Source organism: Scyliorhinus torazame, chromosome 17 (assembly GCF_047496885.1).
Source record: "Scyliorhinus torazame isolate Kashiwa2021f chromosome 17, sScyTor2.1, whole genome shotgun sequence".
In the NCBI taxonomy this organism is placed as follows: Eukaryota; Metazoa; Chordata; class Chondrichthyes; order Carcharhiniformes; family Scyliorhinidae; genus Scyliorhinus; species Scyliorhinus torazame.
Window position 1 is genome coordinate 114,603,081 of NC_092723.1, and position 20,964 is coordinate 114,624,044.

At 44.9% G+C, this 20,964-nt stretch overlaps 1 protein-coding gene and 1 long non-coding RNA gene across 3 annotated transcripts in view; one reads left to right on the top strand and one right to left on the bottom strand.

The window, feature by feature from the left end:
- Window positions 1-1,362: 1,362 nt before the first annotated feature.
- On the bottom strand, window positions 1,363-20,942 carry LOC140394084 (uncharacterized). The gene is made up of 3 exons (XR_011935815.1): window positions 20,128-20,942; window positions 6,074-6,227; window positions 1,363-4,824 (listed from the first exon to the last, which is right to left on the bottom strand). It is a non-coding gene; the product is annotated as an uncharacterized lncRNA (long non-coding RNA).
- tnrc18 (trinucleotide repeat containing 18) overlaps window positions 8,577-20,964 on the top strand; it is a 209,172-nt gene continuing 196,784 nt past the window's right edge. Inside the window, exon 1 of one of the 2 annotated variants that reach the window (XM_072480919.1) lies at window positions 8,577-8,639. The gene's annotated coding sequence lies outside the window, so the exon portion shown is untranslated. Of the gene's footprint in view, window positions 8,640-14,155; window positions 14,195-20,964 lie in introns of those variants that run through there. The other variant, XM_072480918.1, reaches the window with a different exon arrangement.

The window sequence follows — 20,964 nt, forward strand, 5'->3', positions numbered from 1 at the left end:
CTTGCCAGTCCCTAAAACTGGCACTTCAACCCCTCCCCCGGTGGGATCGCCCTGTGTAAAAACTGGGATGGCAGATTCTGCTTCGACTTTACTTAACAGGGCGGGGGGGATGGGAGAAATTCACTCAAACCAAAACCTTCTGGGACTGGATTATCAGGTTTTCTTTTGCAAGTGCCTTGTCAGATGATTTATTTTTATATTTCCCTATAACTTTGGCTTTTGAAACTGTGGCGACGGTGTATCAGCATCCCCAGTTCCTGACTGGGGAAGGTAACGGCTTTGTCTAAGTGCACACAAATGACTTTTCTTTCAAAGAAACGATTGCAGCTGTCGTTAAAACGGGTGGCTTTTTGAAGCGGGAACCGCTTCCAGAAAAAAAAGGGTCTACTTCAATCCGCAATGTGATTATTGAAGGTGACCGAGGTGTTGCGGCAACATTGTCATTTTTTTTTTGCTTGTGTGCAAGGGTAAACTTCAAGTGGCTGGAACGACCAGCCCACTCTCAAAGTACGCATTTCTTTTTAGAAACCTAGAAAACAAATCCTAATCCAGTTTTTAAATAGACTTGTATTTCTGCAGTGTTACCAGACTTCGCAAGGTGTTTTACAGCCAATGATGTTTAGCTGTTCAAACGCTGACAAGTCAATGGCAACGATGCAAAGCATAATAACACTCACATTCTGGTCATTAAACTACCTCTGAAAAGGGCAATAAAACACGCAATTTCGACAGTGCCAGCTCTGCAAGATACCAGGCACTTAATTTTAATTTCCTCGCCATCTTAAAAAAAAACCGTCGTTTTTACCCCTTGTGAGTCTCACTCAAAATATTGGCACAGTAGGGCAGCAGGGTGGCGCAGTGGGTTCGCCCTGCTGCCTCACAACGCCGAGGTCCCAGGTTCGATACCGGCTCTGGGTTACTGTCCGTGTGGAGTTTGCACATTCTCCCCGTGTTTGCGTGGGTTTCGCCCCCACAACCCAAAGATGTGCAGGTTAGGTGGATTGGCCACGCTAAATTGCCCCTTAATTGGAAAAAAATAAATTGGGAACTCTAAATTAAAAAAAAAAATATTGGCACGGTAACCGGTTACATAACAGGATCATGAAAGGATTGGAGATGTCCTACCAATCTGGACAGGTACATTCAATACATTTAAATGTCTTTCACAGTGGGTTTTGCCTGGTGTTCGCTGTGTTCTAGACATGCGGATATCAGTGAAGAGTTTACAGATCAGTGTGAAACAGGTCCTGCTGTCGGCCGCTGTTGTGATCACTGATTAACCGGCACTCAATGACAATGAGTTTAAAGGACGAGCTTTATTTCTTGGAAAGTGGAATTAACATAAATGCAACAACAAAAAAACATGTTCATTAACTCTTTATTCCTGTTTTTTTTTAAATTTTGAGGCAATACAGAAATATAGTCACAAATCCAACACCACATTGTCCTCCGGAATCACAGTCACATCTGCAGCCTTGTCCTGCCCGATTCCTGTTTCAAGCTTTTTAGAGCAATTTTAATCATTTGGGAGTCATGAATGGATTCATCCAAAAGCTACAACCTTCTACCGCTGTGCAAGGTGCCGCCAAAGCACATTGCAAAGGAAACTAGCAGCACATGATTCACTTCAAACGTTTGGCCCCGCATTTGCTGCTCTTTTATATTTACAGACAAAACATTCATTCCTTTCTTCCTGGCCTCCAAAGCAGCTTTTGAATTCAACATCAGTCCCCGGGCTGTAGGAGGGTGACTGAGACCTGGCTCCCCAATAAGTGCAGAATTGTCACAAGGTTCAAGTTATTTTTAATGGGTAATGTTTTGATTGTATGATTTCAAACACTTCTGGAGTCACATTTTTTTTTATTTTGAAATGCATTTTATGAAGTATTTATTGGATTTTTCTCTCTCTCTCCCCATTCCCCACCTTGTTTCGACAGCAGAAGGCGGTTGCCCAAAGAGCGTCTGATGAAACTAACCATGTGCTGGGATGCCTCCTTCAGTCTCGGCCTGTCCTGCATTGTCTAGGATCCCCCCCACCACCCCCGTGGAGTCAGGGAACAGATGCGGCGAGTAGTTCCTCCGGGGAACAGTCAATTATTTAATTATACAGGGCTGCATTCATTAAGGGCGCGGGTCTGTTTCCGTGCAGCCCCCGAAAGGCACACAACAGTTCGGCATCAACTCCTCGCCGACTGTGTGAACTGATGGACGGTTCTGTAATAACAAAGGGCCCAAGTTTACCTTGAACTTCCCGTCCAGACGCGCAGAGACAACCCAGGGAGATGAAATCCCAGCAATGTTCTTACTGCTTCTATCGTTCTGCTTGACTCATACTCTCCCCAACGCGTTCATTGTTTAACACTAAATTTTGGTCGTCTATTAATTACTCATGTATCTTTGATTCTGCATATTCACCCCCCATATTTACCCACATGTTTATACTAATGTATATCACAAGGTATGGTAGGGCCCATATATTTATATTATTTCTAAATATTTCTACGGTTTGACATCACTGAGGGTCTGTTGCGAGGGACTTCCATTTGAACTCCACTGTTAGCGCTATATACATTTTAATATTTATTTTCGACTGTCTAAACATGAATAAGCTGCCGATTTTAACTATTGATATCACAGCAACGTCATCATTCTGCCAGTGTTTGCGGTTCCCAGTCTGTCCCTCTACATTCACACTGTAGATCAAAAACATCAGGCTCTCAATGAGATCCATTCATATATTGTCAGTCCCGATAATGTGCGCTGGGTTATTGAGTGTTTTAATATGAAATGAAAATCGCTTATTGTCACCGGCATATATATGTAGGTGTGAGTAGGGGGGTGAGGGGGTAGGGATGCCTCTCGATGCCAACCACAAGCTTTGTGTTTTCAAATCTTGCTACCAAATCACTATTCGGACCCCTTTCGGTAGAAACGGCGGAGTGGCCAAGCCTTTGCGAATTTGCTTTGATTTTCTCACTTGGGAAGCCCAGGTTGAGCCGCCAGCAAATGCTCCAAATTTCCCGGCTCTAACTTTGGTCGGTCCAATTGATAGCTCGAGTTTTTTTTTGTTTGTTTGGAATTTTAATACGTGCCCCGAAACTAATGGGGCACTCAGCGTGCTGGACCCTCAGTCTGCTCTCCTGCCGCTGCACAATTACAGGAGGACAGTGCATTTGAACATCTTGCTGTGGGAGCACGGTGCCGCTGGTGAAACAAACCCTCCATGTCCCAACTGGGACATTCTGGGGTTGTGGGTTGAGATAAAGCTGTAATTACAGTGGAACAGAAATAGAGGAACGTGAAAGGGAACATTAACAATATACGTCGCAAGTAGAAATAGACCGGGATATGTATAAAGATTTGTAGATTACCCAATGAATAACTGGAGATATCACAGACAATATACATTTAACACAGCACACCCACACTCACTAAACAAGGACGGGGTAGAATAGAATGGAATCCCTACAGTGCAGGAGTCCATTCGGCCCATCGAGTCTGCACTGATCCTCCGAAAGGGCACCCTACCCAGTCGTAACCCTCCGCCTCACCCCCATAGCTCCATCTAACTTTTGGACACTTAGGGGCAATTTAGCATGGCTAATCCACCTAACCTGCACATCATTGGACTTGGTTCTGTGTGGTCAGAGAGACACGGTGAAACAGACGGAAATAAAACCACAGGAACACTCCCAACAGCAAATGCACATTTTCCCTCAAAAATACGTATTTTAGGCAAAATCAAATTGATTTAGAAAATCAGACCAGATTTGAAACTGGTTTCAAAGTGCAATGTCCCATTCCCTTTTGCTGCGGCTTCACCCCAGGATAGGGAATGGGAGTAACTGGAAAACTGAGAGTCGCAGCAAGCGTTTGGGACATGAAAATGAATGTTTAACATACTGTGGATGGATAGTGGGTCAGTTTGCAAGAAGCAGATTTTGGGGGGCGGTGGGGGGAATCACAGTTAAGGGCGATGTAAAAATGGTTCTTTGAATGGGGGCAATGATTGGAAAAAGTAGAATGTCATGTACCTGCACGGAATAACTAAGATAAGGTGTATACCGTCAGTGTTTGATGCAGGATAAACTCACTGAGTATATATATTTTTCTTTAAATAAGATTACTGTCATTATCAAACCGTAGAGGGCTGAAAATAATCCTGACCCCCCCCCCCCCCCCCAACACCACCAACAACAATGGAACGACGTGGGAGAGGCATTTTTCCTACTCTCTGTCTAATTTCCTGCTCTAATGATTGTAGCGCTAAAATGCCCGGTCATTATAGTGTTAGACCCGGATAACAATTACAGCCCGTGAGCAATGGGTCAAATGCATCACGGCACCCAGTACTTGCTCGTCTTTTACATTCCGCCGGTTTGTACAAGTTCGTCCCTATCATTATTCCTAAAGGGATTATAAACTATATTGCGCGTGCCGCTCGACGTTATAACTCAGTCATCTCTGAATTAGGCTATTTTCTGTATCTAAACATACAGGCCGAGATTTCTGTGCAATACTGGTTGACTCTTTGTATCTCTGTTTTCGAATTAATTATTTAATTCATCCCTCACTCATAAACACACACAAACCAAGTAATTTCATGTTTTTAATGTTCTTTCATAGCACCTACCTTTCAATAAACCGAGCCCCGTTCGTTTGTCCTTGATAGTGGGGCCCCAGAAACAAACATTTCCAGCGCTCAAACCTTCAGCTCCTGTTTTTTTTTTGGTTTTTTTGTTAAAAAGGAAAGTTCACGATTTTAGTTTGGTCGATGTGAGATTCTTCAGCCCGAAGAGTCAATTGGCACCTTCATCGATAAACCTACAAGTGAAAGAAAGAAGATGTTTTTAATCCCCTCTTCGTGGTCTTAGTTAGGTTGAAGACAGCGACCGCATTCAAACGTAAAGGTCTACATTTTGTGACCATTATTCTATTAACTCTATATAATTACAGCATAAAAACAATAAATATATAAAGATACAAATTCCAGATGTAATATAATTCAGGTCACACCATACCACATGACAGAGTTGGCAAAAAAAACTCCACATACGACACATACAGATACATTTGTAATTCAAATGGAACATTTTGCAAATGATCTTAAGAGTCTCTTCGGCGGCCGAATGCTGTGGAGGTAATGCCGGACTACCTCTGGCTGTGATATTTATTAAGAGTTAGGAAGGTTTCGGGTAGAACTGGATAATTATTTACTTCAATCTCAACCCGATCTTTATTTACGTTTGTTTGTAACATCGTCTGTCTCTTATTCTGAAATTACTTTATTGGGTGCGATGTTTTTGTATTGAAAGGAGAAATTATGCACGGATCCCAATGTGGGCTTGTTATTCAGCCAGTTTTGCATTCCCAGTTCATGGTGGTTAATGGGACTCCTGTTTTTGTGTGTGTGTGCAGAGTGCTCACTCCGAATCCTCAATTCTCGCTTCCCCGCCTTTACTCGCAGCCTCCCCGGAGGACAGGCAGCTTGGCCCTCTGCCTCCTTCTCATCTGTCTGTGAACTCCATCCAGCTGATTAACAAAACGCCAAACGCAACTCTATTCCTTAATTCCCCAGACGTCAGTGTCAATCAGCTTTCATATATATATATATATATCTATAGCTGTGGGCGACTTCAACCTCCTGCAAATCCGCAGCACTATACATTGTTGTGGTGGGGGAGGGGGAAATACAGGTTTTCGACACACACACAATGTCCTGGCTGGAGCTTGGAAAGCAGCCTTGGGCCCCGGCCGTCTCGTAATAGTACCGAGGATAAAATAAACTGTTTCGAGTCAAAGCTGTTATTTATCAGCGTGTCTAAGCCCAGAATGTGGAAGGCAGAGTGAGACCAGATCAAACGTAAAAACCAGTCCCATATGTATGTGGAATACAGACAGGTCGATCGATTGGATGGCGGGTTATACAGGAATGCACAAGATTGCGCGCTCAAATCGTATTAAAGTTGCTTCATTTCCTTCGACGTCCTCCCCTTCTTAAATAAAAAAACACACAAAAAAAAAACATCCTTCCCTCCATCGCCCTTCCAATTCTAAAGAAAAGCCCACTTACCCTCTTTAGCAAATAAATAACAGGGTGCGAGAGGGCTGGGAGGAGATTAGCTTGATCTGGCTTGCTTCTGTTCATGTTGAGATTGCAAAATAAATCTCCAGGATGCCCTTGAGAAACGTCTGGGCAAATTCTCCATTGCATCGATTCGCTCAAGCTGAAAAACAACAAGCTAGTAACATTGAAGGAATTTGCTTATACAGTACTTAGAAGCCCAGCTATTGAAAGGAAAGGTCATATTTAATCTGACCAGAACCAGGCTCCGTGGCTGGAGACAATAGGAACAATCCCCCATTTCTCTCTCTCTCCCACCACCGCCAATAAAACATATATCGTTGCGATAAATGAGATTTTGTCTTTGTTTAAAATAGCCTCGCCTTTGCTAAGTGGGAATCCGGCAAATCTATAAATCGTCGAACTGGTTAATGAGAAAAAGAAATATATGACGGTGCATCTGATGTCCTCGACCCTTTCTGCTCCGTTTCCGGAGGGAGGGCTTCGAGCCGGGAGGAAGAGCTTTCAGACACATTCACACACCCAGTCAATCGCCTCCCTCCCCCAGCCTCTTAAAGCGGGTACACACACACATATATACACACACACACAGACGGAATCGGCTCCATGCTGCTCCATTTTATTGCTTTGTTCTATTCCTCGCGGTCGCTTCAGGAGGGTCCAACAGATTCGACGCCGCGCTGCGGTTTCCGCTTCAAAAATAAATGTTGTGCAACCAAAAATAATATATATATTTTTAAAAACCCATAAAACTGGTTGTGGTGGCGGCGGGACCGCGGCACGGAGAGCCTATGAAGCAGGAATGGTGAGGTACCAGGAAAGCTCACAGTCTTTATTTTTACCGATTGCTTTCACAATTAAATCGAGATGGGGGGGGGGGGGGTCTGGTGTTCAGTAGCGAAGCGCTCTTTCTGTACAAGGTGGGGTGAGGGAGGGAGGAGAGGGGGAATTACAGTGAACCCTTGGGATTTATGTGGCGTTTAGGGGTTAGAAAAGACACGCAAAATAACGAGATGGCGAATTTGGAGTCAATTCCATATCCTTGCCAAGCAGTAATAGATGTGGATTTGGGGAGGGGGGGGGGGGAGAGTAGGCGCGATTAAAGGTATTGAAGTTGATCGGGGGTGATCATAATGAATGGCGGAGCAGGCTCGAAGGGCCGAACGGCCTCCTCCTGCCTCTATTTTCGAAATATTTTTAAAGGCGCGGAGTATATTGCAACGAAAACGGTTGCAAACAATGAGGTGAGATTGTCTGGAGTGTCCAGAGAGGAAATCAGGCGCTCAGTCCTCCAGACTCCACTGTCTGGCTCTTTAACGGTCTGGGTGAGGAAGGTACAAGCCCTTAATTCGACTTGTTCCTCTGGATTAGGCGCTGGTGACATGACAACTCCGATAATCTAAAGACAAAAACAACGTTCTCCTCACTCCGGGATATCCCCCTCCCCCCCCCCCCCCCCCCCCACAACCTTGAATTGGTGTGACTTGATTTAGCAACAAGCCCATCCGCCAGTGATTTGAAAGCGCTTGATAAAGGGAACGATTGTAATTATTCCGAATGACAATGCAAGCCGCCCTCCGGCCAGGGCCACAGGGAGTTCTGTTTGCCATTCATTTCGTTTACTAACTTCAGGAGGAGACGATAAATGTTCCCAGTTACCAACGCCTGACAGATTGCCGTCTCCAGTCTTGTTTGTTTTTATAGGGGGCTTCTCGATTGAAGCAAATGGACACTCCTTGAAGGCAGTTTTCACCAAAGGTAATCATTTCCCGGGGAACACAAAATAGAGATTTGGCCCATTGTGTTCGCTTTAAAAACGCACAAGGCGCCTTGTAGTGGGATTAAATTGAGCCATTTTAACCCAAACAGGCGCATTTAACAAAGTTGTTCCTTTCATTTAAAGAAAATCAGTCATTTGCAATACCTGACCCAAGCAACCAACTCTTTAACAATACCAGAGGCTCGATTGTCCACAGTAAAAGGCAGCCATTTAGTTTAAATGTGCTGTTGTGTCGATGATTGAGTTGTAAACGAGGACCTGACTCGCCATTTTACGAAACCCCTTTTGCATTCAAGATCAAACTGAAAATTGGGTTAAAAGTCAATTACAAATCAGTCTGGCCTCGGATTGAGAGAGAGAGAGCGCGAAATCGTCGCTTGAAGGCAAAGGGAATGTTTTTGTGAGTGGATTTTCCGATCCCGCCTTCCCCAGGGCGACATGTGGCCATGGGGTGGCGATTGTATTGATGTTGGTGTCCCGGCGCTGCAGACTCGCCTGGGAGCGACACCAGAGGGCCCGGGGCCTCCTGGCGAAGCGGGAGGGAGATTAAACCAGCCGGCCCGACACAGGAGACACCGTCTGCTCTGAACTTCACTCCTACGCACCATATCAGCAGTCCGGTCCCGAGCATTTGATAGGAAAATCCAGGCAGCAAAAAACAAAACCAGAGCCTCACCATTTTGCTCCATTTAATCGGCAGCCTCTCTCGCAGTTACACTTTACTCTCTGTTCCATGCCTTTTCTAAGGCTGGAATTTAAACCGCTTGTGTCTCAGTAAGTACTCAATCTTTGTGTGCTAGCGCCAGAGGGTGGTCGTTTGCTACGTTGGGGGAGGGGGGTGGGTGGGTGAATGCTGTTGAGAGGAGTGTTGGAGGAGACACTTCCGCACTTACTGCAGCTGGACTAGAGCATTCCACTCTGAGATTAGTTGAGTATAAAAATGGGGTTGAATTTTTACAAGTTCGTTCAGACTTCCCGGGGCTCGGTGGGCTAAGAGGAAAGCAAAAAGGCTTCTGTAAAAAAAAAATTGATTTGTGTGTGTGTGTGTTAAATAAGGTTTCGTATAAGACTACCTCACGCGAAAGGTCCACGCGTTGTGCAAACGTTCATTGTTTAAAATCCAACAACATCCTTTTTAAAAAAAAACTTGGCGCAGATCGCTTTGTTAGACCGAGGTTTGGTTTGCCTGTTTGGAATAGCTATGCTCCCCCCTCCCCCTCCAGCTGGCGTTTGCTAAGCTTGGAAGCGAGCCAGGAGCCACTGAAGCTTGACGAGGCGTCGCAAGCCAGCAATGGAAGTGACACCCCAGGCTCGGCCGCGCCTTCCTTCATCTGGGCACAGTGTTTAAAAGCAGATCGTTCTGAATGAGAGGTAGTGGGGGTGGGAGGAAGGCAGACATAAATGCGGCATGTATCTGCAGGTCCATGCTGACCTCGATTACGTGCTCTGTAATAAAGATTTCACACATGCCACAGCAGAGTCCGGCAGCTTTGCGTCTTCCGAGAGGTCACCATGTGTGCGCAGTGTAGCTGCTTGGTGGAGGTTTATTCTCAATCACACCGTCCTCCTGTTTTTTAAAAAATAATTTTGGCAGAAGACAAGCCGTACGAGCAAGCCTCGCCTCTAACCTTCCACTGGAAGGTAGAATTTCCCCCCTTTCAAACCTTTCTCAGGCACCATTCACTAGTTGCTAACCAACTCCCCCCCCCCCCCCAAAAAAAAGCCGTGAATGTTTGTGTTCAGCCGTGGATCTTCACTGTGTGTGAGAACCAGTTAATTGCGATGCAGACCAACCTTGTATACAGGCAGCAGTTGGCATAGTATCAATCCACAGTGTCTGTAATGGCCACACAATCTCTGTTTTTATATATGTGTGTATGCGTGTGCCATACCTACAAGTAGAGAAAGACTTGTTTCCAATCTATTTCAGGTCAGTTTCACAAATTTAAATCAGCGAATCTTAATGGCCCGACCCTCGGTAATTAGAACCCTTAGGAATCATATTAAAATGGCGGAAAGTGAAAGGGTTTTGGTGGGATAATTTGAAAACAGTCCTCCTGTTTCAGAGTTCGTCCACCACCCTATCCAAGATGTTTGGTAATGAATTGAAATCCTGATTCACGTAGACGAGTATTCATATAGTGTACTTTAGTCGATCGTTTCCCTAAATGCTGAAAACCGGTCAGGAATGTTGGCAGATTGCATCATTAATTTAAAACATGGAAGGGACAAGTTGTGGAAACTTGCTGGAAATGCATTATGAAGCAATTTGACCTGGCCTTAACCCCCAAACCCCCCGCCACCACAGTCCCGCTGAAACAGACGCTGTACAGACGTCCAGTTATTTTTTTTTATGATCACTCACAATTCTCCTTCAACTCTTGTCAAATATTCCCCAAGGAATTTCGAATGGAAACAGCTACCACTGCCGCCCTTTGCCTCTGTACTTCTGTAATATGGGTCACTTGGTTTGACTGGCGCTCTGGGACAGTCTAAAAGAAATGTTCTTGACGCGCGAGATGAGGCAAAGGTAGGCGATCTAGATATTTACCAAGTCCCAGTACGCCCTCAAAAATCAATTTTCTATCTGCCTGACGACTTCATATCATTAAATTATTCAAAATGCGCTTTTTCGTCTCCCTGGCAGTCGCTATGATTAAAGCACTGGGAAACAAACGTTGTATTAAGTTTTGTGCAACCCTTATATTATTTCCCATATTGTTTTGAATTACAATGGAATTATGAATACATTGTTACGATATCATCATTATTGGTATATTTCTAGCTGTATAATCAGTATTCGCATTTGCATACATTATAGTCAGATCCCGATTAGCCCCCCCCCCCCCCCCCATGGCGGGCCACCAGATATCTTTAAATCCTATTACATCAAAGGTGGCTGTTAATAAGGTCCCAAGTCTCAACTATTTGTTGGAAGCCTTTAATTCGAGCGTCGGTGCTCTCGAACACGAGATGGTCCTCGTTTACCTCCCATATTTTCACTTTCTCCTTGGGAGAGTTTTGGCGATGACACCCCAGTTCTGATATCCCAAATCCACAAATAAGGCCCTTTGCTTTTGCTGTGACAATGGTAATTAAAATATATTGCCCCCGACCTCTGAAGTCACCGGGTTTCAGGTCACGTCTAATCCCTAATTATATTTGCACATTTTTGCATTAAATTATTGAGATGAAAGTGCGGTGCTTAAATAATAAGCCGATTTTGCTTCGATCCTTTGGGCCAAAATCAGACGTGATGTTTCATATAAGCAACATCCATTTCTGTTTTTTTACACTGGAACTGTCAGTTCGATACTTGCATTGCTGGGGCTGCCTAGAGACTTTGTGACATTTCCCGGCTTAAAATCAGGGTATCCCCAGCCTATTTTACAGAAAGTGTTTATTTTTTCCTTTCGCTCCCCCCCCCCCCCCCCCCGCCCTACTTTGCTGATCTGTGATTGCTTTTGCTGTCCAAATGCACCAAGTTATTGACATTAAACAACATCTAAACTGTCGACTATGCAAGATAGTTCAGTCAAACCTGCAACGCGCGCGATTGTACCTTTACCATTGAGAAGATCTCATGACTGGAATAAAAATAAATAAAATCCGGTGGGTGTAGCAATACGTAAACAATGCCGGATGACACGGCATTATGGTGCTTCTATTTTGTCCTCCAATGTATAAACATGAACAGCCCCACTCTCCGAGAAAGAGAATACACTGATTACTAAATATGTATTTTTCCCCCTCTCTCCTCCCTGAATATTTGTTCAGCTGGAAGCCACTCCAAATAGTGATTATACACTCTCCGCAACAAACAAGTCATGAGTCTATATTTACTGGGAACGATATTTTCCCTTTAAATTAGGGGGGGGGGGGCAAAGCACCATTTTAAAATAAATCAAAAGAAGAGTTAATTAATCAAAACCCACAAGAGGAAGAAATATACGCGTTTCACATACTTGCCTGGTGACTTGAATTCTCCACACATTCAATTTTCCTTTTATGGGATTAATTTAAATATAGATCGATTTCCGTGACATCAAAACGACAGAAGATCACCTCGGGTCATGGATGTCAGCGCCCATGTTGGCCTTCAGTATATGTGTGGATATTAAGTACAATTAAATGGATCACTAGGTAACCGGACTAATGTAGGTAACACTGTATGGGTGCTGCAGGGGACAAGTCATGAGTGCAGCATTGTAAAGTTTGTGAGCCAATGTCATCGTGTCGCAAAGGCTGGTCAACATTTGCTTGTCAGGTTGTCTTGTAATCCATACATTGGGAATCGCAACACTCCAGTCCATGCACATCAAAGAATGGCACGCTAAATGTTAGAATGTGCTTATTCAGATACCAAGCAGTAATGGAAAGGGGCTAGATACACAAGGCATAGATGTGTCCTCCTTCTCATCCGTTAGCAAATACTGCACAAGATCGGCTTTATTTTGCCTATAAGAAAACTGCAGAGAGGTGGTCAATACTGAATTTGTTATCCTCGAGACTGGTGATATTTGGCAGATATGCAAAACCAAGAGAAAGGGCACTTGGCGAGGTGATTTGGGGGCCACAAAAATCGGCAAAGCGTGAAAAGTAATTCCGTCAAAAGAAGCGGAGCAGGGTGAAGGCGGTCGCTAAAATTCGCCCCCCTTGCTGTAGTCACTTGCGTGTAGAATGATTGAATGTGGACTGATCTTTGTCTTGGAATATTCCCCTTTCTACGTTCAATTACTCTCTGTCTCCCTTGCTTATTTTAATTCTCCCACCACCGTCCATTCCCCAGAGCCGCTTGATACCGTGTCCTATCTCTCTATCTATCCTTCTCTTTCATTCTCTCTTCACTCGGTTTTTACTTCTCCCACCATGATTTATTCCCAGTGGAGCAGCTGATATGGGGCAGTCATTAGCAAACAGTACGCAAAGTTCCTTTTATTCCCCGTTCCTTTTATCCCCGGTAATAAATCATACGCTTTGCAGACAGAGACAGCGTGGAGAAAATAATAAATACAGGAGAAAATGCGTTTGCTTTTTTTTTGTCACCTTGCAACTTTACCAGCCTCAACCATTTCAAAACCTCTGCATTATTTATCAGTTGTGTAACAGTGCCTTGGGTCACAATACTGTGCTGAGATTTTTTTTGATGGCAAGAAACTAACATTTATTCTGTAATCCATTGTTCAGTGCTCATTATTTCAAGAGATTTTAAAAGACTGTCTATTGGGAGCCACACACTGGCTGAGGATTAATGCTGTTTAATGTGGTGCAAGTATAGTACTGTCTTAAATAGTCTCTTCTCTCACTATCTTGGGAAATGGTCTGCGGGAGCATTCACTTCTATAGACATCTTCCAGTCTATCGATGACCATGATGTCTAAGCAAGGTGCCCTGGGCTCCTGGGGAATACCAGTGGATGTTGTAACAATGCAGAAAGAGGTTACATCCATTGCTCGAATTCCCCAGCTCCCCACCTACCCCCGACAATCCACTTTGTCACTTTCGTGCGTCAGTTTCTCCAGTTTCCGAATCAACCGGTGGCCCCCACAGAAATGTAACAACTTACTGTCGGCGCCAGAGCTGATGATTCTTTTTTTTTGCTAACTCGGAATGAAATGATCACATGCATTTAAACCCCACATGGGACAATATGTTGTTTGTTCAATTTGGATGTGGAAGGCTGGGGATTTTTACAGGAACAAAGTACACGAAAGTGAACCTCTTTAACTCTGAAGGGAGACATAGGCAGAGAGCCTGGACTGTGACTATCCAAATGCTTACAGTGGGTGATCTGGCTTCTGTCAGCATGTTCTAACAAACTTGAGTCAGAATTTGGACTGGCTGTGTTGTCCAGCATTTTCTGTCACTTGACGAGGTGCTCTTTTATGGGGAGCAAGGGCTCGAAAAGAGATTGCTTTCGAATTTCAGAGGCGGCTTAGCGCGTTTCCAATGATGGAGCGAAGCAAAATGCACCCTTAGCCAGGTCCCTTCCGCGCCTTGATCAGGGGCGCATGCAGATCCCACGGACCTTGTGTTCATCATTAGATTCCCCCCCCCCCCCCCCCATACACACGCGCTTCCCCACTCCTTCCCACCTGTTTTTTTTATTGTTGGTGAAGCACTCCCTTCCCGTTGTCCAGTGGGATTATTGCTCGGAGCACAAGCTGATTTATGCTCCCGAGGATAAGGGGTGCTCTCATTTTCTGTCAGCTGCTCTATCGCTAGCCTGACACAGAGGACCCAGGCGGAGGAAGTGAACGCGTCGAAGAGATGTGGAGGCGACAGTAATGTATAAAGAACCCGGCACTGGTAACTTACAACCATCTGAGGTAGCTATTTTAGAGCGGTAGCCGTTATTGGAGTCTGTTTCGGGACGCGTTCATCATGATGGTGACAAATTAAGAGTGGCTGGAAAAACTGAATAATGATCCACTGGCAGGACCTGGACTCTATGAGTGTTGTTCAGTGTCGGGGTTACAACCAAGCGCCTGCCATTGAGCTTATTCTTGGCTCTTCGGTGGCACTGTAGCAGTTCGCCTTTTTAGTCTAAATGTATTAGTGAGTTGCTGAGGAACTGGATTCCCCTTCCCAACACCCCACCTCTCTATGGACACATGCGGGTCCCCCGGGTCCTGGTGTAGCCCTCAACTTGTGATTTAGTTCTGATATTGGGAACGGTGTATTCTTCAACGGTCCCCGGATCCTTGTGTTCCTGCTTATCCTGTGAGGATCACTCTTGTGAGGAAATCGAATGAAACGTTGGAGGGGAGGGAAGCGTTTCGCAAAGAAACTGCTCGATTTTTACAGCAGGGAGCTAACCATACCCTTGCAATGCGCAGAGTTAAATGGGACACACAGTCCAATTCACTAGCAACCCTGGGAAATGTGGAGTTAAATGGGACACACAGTCCAATTCACTAGCAACCCTGGGAAATGTGGAGTTAAATGGGACACACAGTCCAATTCACGAGCAACCCTGGGAAATGCGCTGTATACTATTTGGAACTGGAGCAGAATGTGTGCTGAGATGATTAAGGAACTTTCGCATGAACTCAGTGTAGCAATTGTAAAAATGACAGAGCGTTCTCTATGGAAAATGTTAGTGAAAGAACAAGGATCCTTTTTTCAAATCAGGTGACATTTCTGCAGGCTCTTCAAGTAAGCTCTGGGGGACGGATTTAGCCGGCGTGCTAACTTTACCGCAGCCAGCATGACTAACAGCACAGGCTTGAGTCGTATTTACCTATTGATTGGAGTCCAGCGCCTGCAAGGCCCACTTTAATCTCATGGCGGACATGAAAGTTTTCATCTCCAAAAGCCTGCTCTCAAAATCCCCGCTAAGCTTTATCCGCCCCCCCCCCCCCCCCCCCCCCCCCCTCCCCCCCCCCCCCCCCCCAACTATTGTTTTACACAAAAGAAGATTTGGAAATCCAGATTTAAGGCTCAATTATGCAAATTATTGTCTGTTTTGCATTGGGTGCCAAAACAAGTCGCTGCACAAAGTGGCCCATATGTAGCCATCAGCGAGGCACATTTTCTCCTGGAGGATTGGCTAAGTTATCACATAGTGCTAGTGTCCCAGGTCTCTGACATTCGCACCAGTGGCTCTCAGGCATTCATTTTGCTTGGCTTGTTGTTTATTTGACTTCACTGGTATAGCCCGGAACACAAAAAGTTGATTGATTAGAAGCCGAGAGACCACATTTTAGTTTCGTTTGAATTGACTGACTGGGGCTCCTGGTGCTGACCCTTTCCCAGAACGATGGTGTTCTTTTGGCTGTGGAATGACCCCATCATGTGTGTCCGCACGTCTCTTCTAAAACTCTCTTGGCTGAATCTTCTTGGAGGTGCATTTGGAGAGATATCTGTCAAAGACTGCAGTATGTATTTGTACTGCAAGGGACTATTCCCAGGCCTGATACTTCCCCTTACTCCAAACACAGTTCACAATTCTAAAGTCCTTTCGGCTTAAAGTCAAAAACTGGAGAATGAAATGGCATTGCAGTGTCGTTCCTTCCTGCCTGCAGATGGTTTTTTTTTTAAAGGAAAGGTGTATGTAGCCTTTAGTGTAGTTCAGGCCACTTGGAGTTAAGATCAGCGCGGAGATTCAGCATTCACCTCCCCATGAAACAAACGTGCTGTTACACGGTGCACAGTGATTCTTTGTTTAATGTGTATTTATGATTGTAGAGCGTGACTTCAATGTGAGTATGTTGCCGAGTTTCAGGATATTCATACACGGAAAGACAAGTGGTCAGAGGAATCGTTGTACCTTATCAGAGATCCATAGTAATTCTGTCCCCTTGCAAAACCTCTCACTAAAACGAGAAGGCGTTCAGGGCCAGAAGAAAGTCCTCACACTCTTGGAGCAGTTTTAAAGGCCCGCTCTGGAATATTAGTATGTGGCGGGCCCTGGATAACTCTCGTGTAATGCACTTTAACGGCAAGTGCTCTCAAATGAAGTCGTCCTGATCTGGGTTTGAAACCGGAAGCGCTAAGAAACGTTTGCTGCGAGTTTTTCTTCCCTTCCCTCAGCAGTAACCGGGGTTAGAGAGGAGGGGGGTGCCTAAACAAGATCCAGAAAGAATTGTGTCAGACTGGTTTGTTGACCGCTACATTGTTTCATTATCTCTGCGCGCTGCCTGTTTTTATTAAGGCTGAAACACGGGTTGTTTTGTCAAGGATCTAGTTGAATGGGAAAGGGCATGCACAGCAGCCTTCTCTGCAGATACCCTCAGCCAGTTCTCTCTGGTTACTGTGCGGCCTGTAGATAGGCGGCTTGGCTCCGCACTGATACAAGTGGCGAAGTGCTCAGAAATTGCACGCCTTAAGAAGCATCGAGCGCGAGTTTGTCAAAAGTGTAAAACAGACATGGTTTCAGACGCCGGCCTGGTTTGCTGTTCGCAGCGCAAGTAATACAGAGCAAGCAATTTGGTTGCTGAATGTGCATCGACATTACATTGCGGAGGGCTAGATTTATCTTTGCTTCCAAACACGCACATTCTATTTATAATCCTGTGTTTTTGGGTAGTTGGGGGGGGGGGGGGGGGGGGTCTGATATGTTGAAGGATACAAGAACGCGGTCAGTATTTTCATTCATATCGATTGTATAGGAGCTGGGACGGTGACAAATAGATGGGTTCAGAAAATAACAGCAACGCCCCTGGCATCATTCACCGTGGTCAGCCCGGTGAGATTTATCGCCACAACTGCCCCTCTGATCTGAAACATTGATGCAATGCAAATATCCGGGAAAATTAACTGAACGGAATCAATGAGCGGGCAGACATACACACAGAGAAAATATTATTTACTTTAGCAAATATAAACGATGCAAAGAAGTTCTTATCAACTGCATGCCAAGGTTACAGATTATATGTCCACAGATACCCCTCCCCCATCTCTCTCACACAAACACAATTGCAGCATATCTTGGTGCAAAGTTCACTTGGAATTTGCATTCCCGAACGCAGTTTTTTGTAACTTCCAAGAGCAAAGAAAAAAGCTGAACGGGCATTCTGCAGAAATAAAGGGCGATTTGGGGTGTCGACGAAGGCTGGGGTTGCGATCCAATGGTGTGTATCTCACTGCCTGTGTCTGCTGTCGAGCCCCATTCTAATCCCCTTCTCAGAATTCCTCTCAGAGCCTGGCCCATGTAGCATTACAATCAGAGACATTATCAAACGCTATGTTGATTGACACATGGAGACCTTAAGCAGAACACCAAGGAAGTGGCGCTCTTTGAAATATTCTTTCATCTTTGAAAGTTTTACCACATCCCTTTTCGTTTTCTGCCGTGTTAATATACCCGCACATTGCGGCAACGTTGTATTCTCAGAATCCAAATGCGTGGCGATTCCCCAGCGACATAAACGTTGTTTCAGAAACTACCATTAAAGTGCAAACTCAGTGAGGGTGGGTTTAATTTCTGGTGATGGAGGTTATAGATTGACGAGAAGGGGGGGGGGCGATTTTCGGATTTTGAATTTCAATAGCAGGGAGTACAATTTCTTGCGTAGCCAAACGACACCCTCCTCCAGAAAATCAGAATGCAGTTTAAAAAAATTAAAATCCTGTTCTTCGAAGTCAGCAAGCACACTGCTGCAAAATCCAGCAGAAACGAGGAGTTTTTTTGAAGGACATTATTTTTGATTAACACCAAATATCTTGAAAGAAAGAAAAAATAATAATGCCAGGCCCCCATAAGTTAAGCCCGCTGCAAAAAAGAATATTTTTGGAAATATGGCACTATCAATGAAATGGATTTCGGTTATGCAATGCACCGATTGACTCCTCACCAAGTGTCCTCTACAATGCTCCCTCGCAGCCATCGCCTACTCCAGTTACATGACACAACAATTCCATTAGTACAATAGATTGGATTTGAGTTCGGCAGCTCTTGGGCAATATCCTAGGAGTCATCGGCTCTGTTTACACAAGGCTTTTCCAAGTGGCATGGCTATATCACCGTAATATTAGATTTTGGATTCACATTATTTCATCCTCTGATTTATATTTGCCCTGCTTGGCGTCAAGAACTCGAGTGAAGTTTGAAAGTCACTTTTTTTTGTAAGAAAGAGGGAAACACCCTTTTATTTAGTTTTAAATTGAACCTCAATTTGTCAAATGTATAGATGTTTTCAACTTCAAACATTTAATCTCCGGTTGAAGGCGGTAGCACCTCTTTCCCTTTTGCAAGCCTTGTCGCGTTCCACATACATTCAAAAATCAATCAACTAACTAATGATCTATACACGGGCTGTCAGGAACTGCACTGCTGTGATACTATTTAACTAGCTCTGAAAACCTACCGGATGAAATGATAACAAACTCAAGCACTCTTTCTTGTGGGATTGCAATGCACATTTTGTCAGAGAGAGCTGTAGAAAGCTCACAACGACAAGTTACCCAACTGTTAACGAAAGCCTGGCAATGGTACACTTGATTCAAAAGACTCAGTTGTCGGTGCAAAATTTACAGCCGGCCGGCAACCCAACCACAAAGCCCCTCCCCCACTCGCAGGAAACTGGAAACGTAAGCATTTTTTAATATAAGGAACCAGAGCGTTCCGTCTTAAAACGCGATCGGAAATATGTTTGAGGTCCGTGGAGGGCACAGAAAACTATTTGAAATCCGATTTCCTCAGCTCCCTATCTTTCTGCTCTCTCTGAAAGCAGCTTTATGAAAGCCCCCCCCCCCCCCCCCTGATGAGAGAGCCTTGGCAGCGGTGCTAAATCCTCAGAACACAGCCCGTCTTTTCTAGTCCCGGCGGAGGGAGTCATTATCTTCCCAGCACTTTCGTTCCTTTTTTTAACATAAATTTAGTGAACCCAATTCATTTTTTCCCCCAATTAAGGGGCAATTTAGCGTGTCCAATCCACCTACCCTGCACATCTTTGGGTTGTGAGAGTAAAACCCACGCAAACACGGGAGAATGTGCAAACTCCACACGGACAGTGACCCAGAGCCGGGATCGAACCTGGGACTTCGACGCCGCAGGGCTAACCCACTGCGCCAGGGTGCTGCCCTGCACTTTCATTCCTATCTCAGTTTGATGTGATCCCAAAATGTTTGCCAAGCAAGGACTTCGAATTTGCCTGCAAAGGCTGCGGGGGAGGGGTACTGGTGGTTTCATTAAAACGTCTATATATAAAAGCGAAAGCTATCTGTGATATGTCGATGGCGAAGAAATGGAATGTATTGTGCAAACTGGAAGGGGGGGGGGGGGTTGCTGCGAGCTGGAAGGCTGCATTGGCCGCACGTTTCCTCAACTCCAGCACCTTGCCACGTGTTGTTAATGTCTGCCAGGGTCGCAGCCAATACGCCTGCCAGCAAAACTGTAACACGCCAGCGAAGGCCAGTAGTCACAGAGGCAGTGCTGTTTACCATGGCATGTTGCAAATATATATATTAAAATGAGCCTTCAACTCAAGGGCTACTTCCATGCATGGAAAGCATGCAGCAAAATAAATACAGCTGGTTAACCTTGCCGCTGCAGTTTGCCCTTCATTCCTCAAACATGGCTCCCAACTGATCGACTATCCCCCTTACCCCATGTATTTTTTTAAAAAGGTGAAATCACAGGGCTACAGTTCTGTCACCGGCATCTATGACGCACTTAAGTTTTAAAACATTAACATTGATCCTCACCCCATTCCTTTTTTGTTGTCGATTTACGGCAATGGCGCACTCCCGACAGCACACAAAGACACACGAACATTTACTGCGCATTATTAACGAGGCGATTTAATGTTATACATACCTAATCACATTACAGCTACTGTCGCATCCAAGTGTTTTAAAACAATGAGTCACACACTGTGAACAAAATCGGGGAAAGAGAAGAGAAAAATAATCACAGCGTGCTAAACGTAACCAATTGCCCTTAGATTCCTTGCTACAAACACACACACAAACCATCCCCGGAGCAGGCGATGCATTTAATCGCTAGCTGTTCCGATGCAATGCATTGATTTTCTACATTTAAAAATATATCAACTTCTTTAGCATTAGGAGAGGAGGGAGGAACGTAAGTTAGAAGGAAGCTGTCAGTCATTACTGCTCCATTGATCATTCACAATCTTCTGCATTCTGCTGCTGCCATCAGTCAATCCGCATTAATTATCCCTCCCCCCTCTCTCTGTGTGCAAACTCTCCCTCTCTCACTTTCTTTCACGATCCTGTCACCAATTTGAGACAAACACAACGTTGATGAGTCCTCCAGAAGTTGCTTTTCTTTAATTCGAGGCGCGATTGTGCCTGGGAGATATTCAGATGAGCCTCTTCCAGATATTCAGACGGTTGTTTCCCCTGGCGCTGGCTGAGGTGGAGGGGGGGGGGGAGCACATTACTATTTTAGTTCCTTTCCTTATGTTAGGCAACTGGAGCAACTTGAAACTGCCTTGGAGGGAGTGTGGGGGGGAAACAAACCGCGACGAGGCAAAGTCGATGAGGCGGTGCTGGGGGGATCTTGAAACTCCTCGCGCGCCAGGTTCTTATTACTATTTTGATCATTCACGAAAGAGCGGGGAGCCTGGAAACGGTGGCATTCTGAGTGCTATTGTAATCGTTCAATGCCGGGCAAAGGATCGCCTTGAAA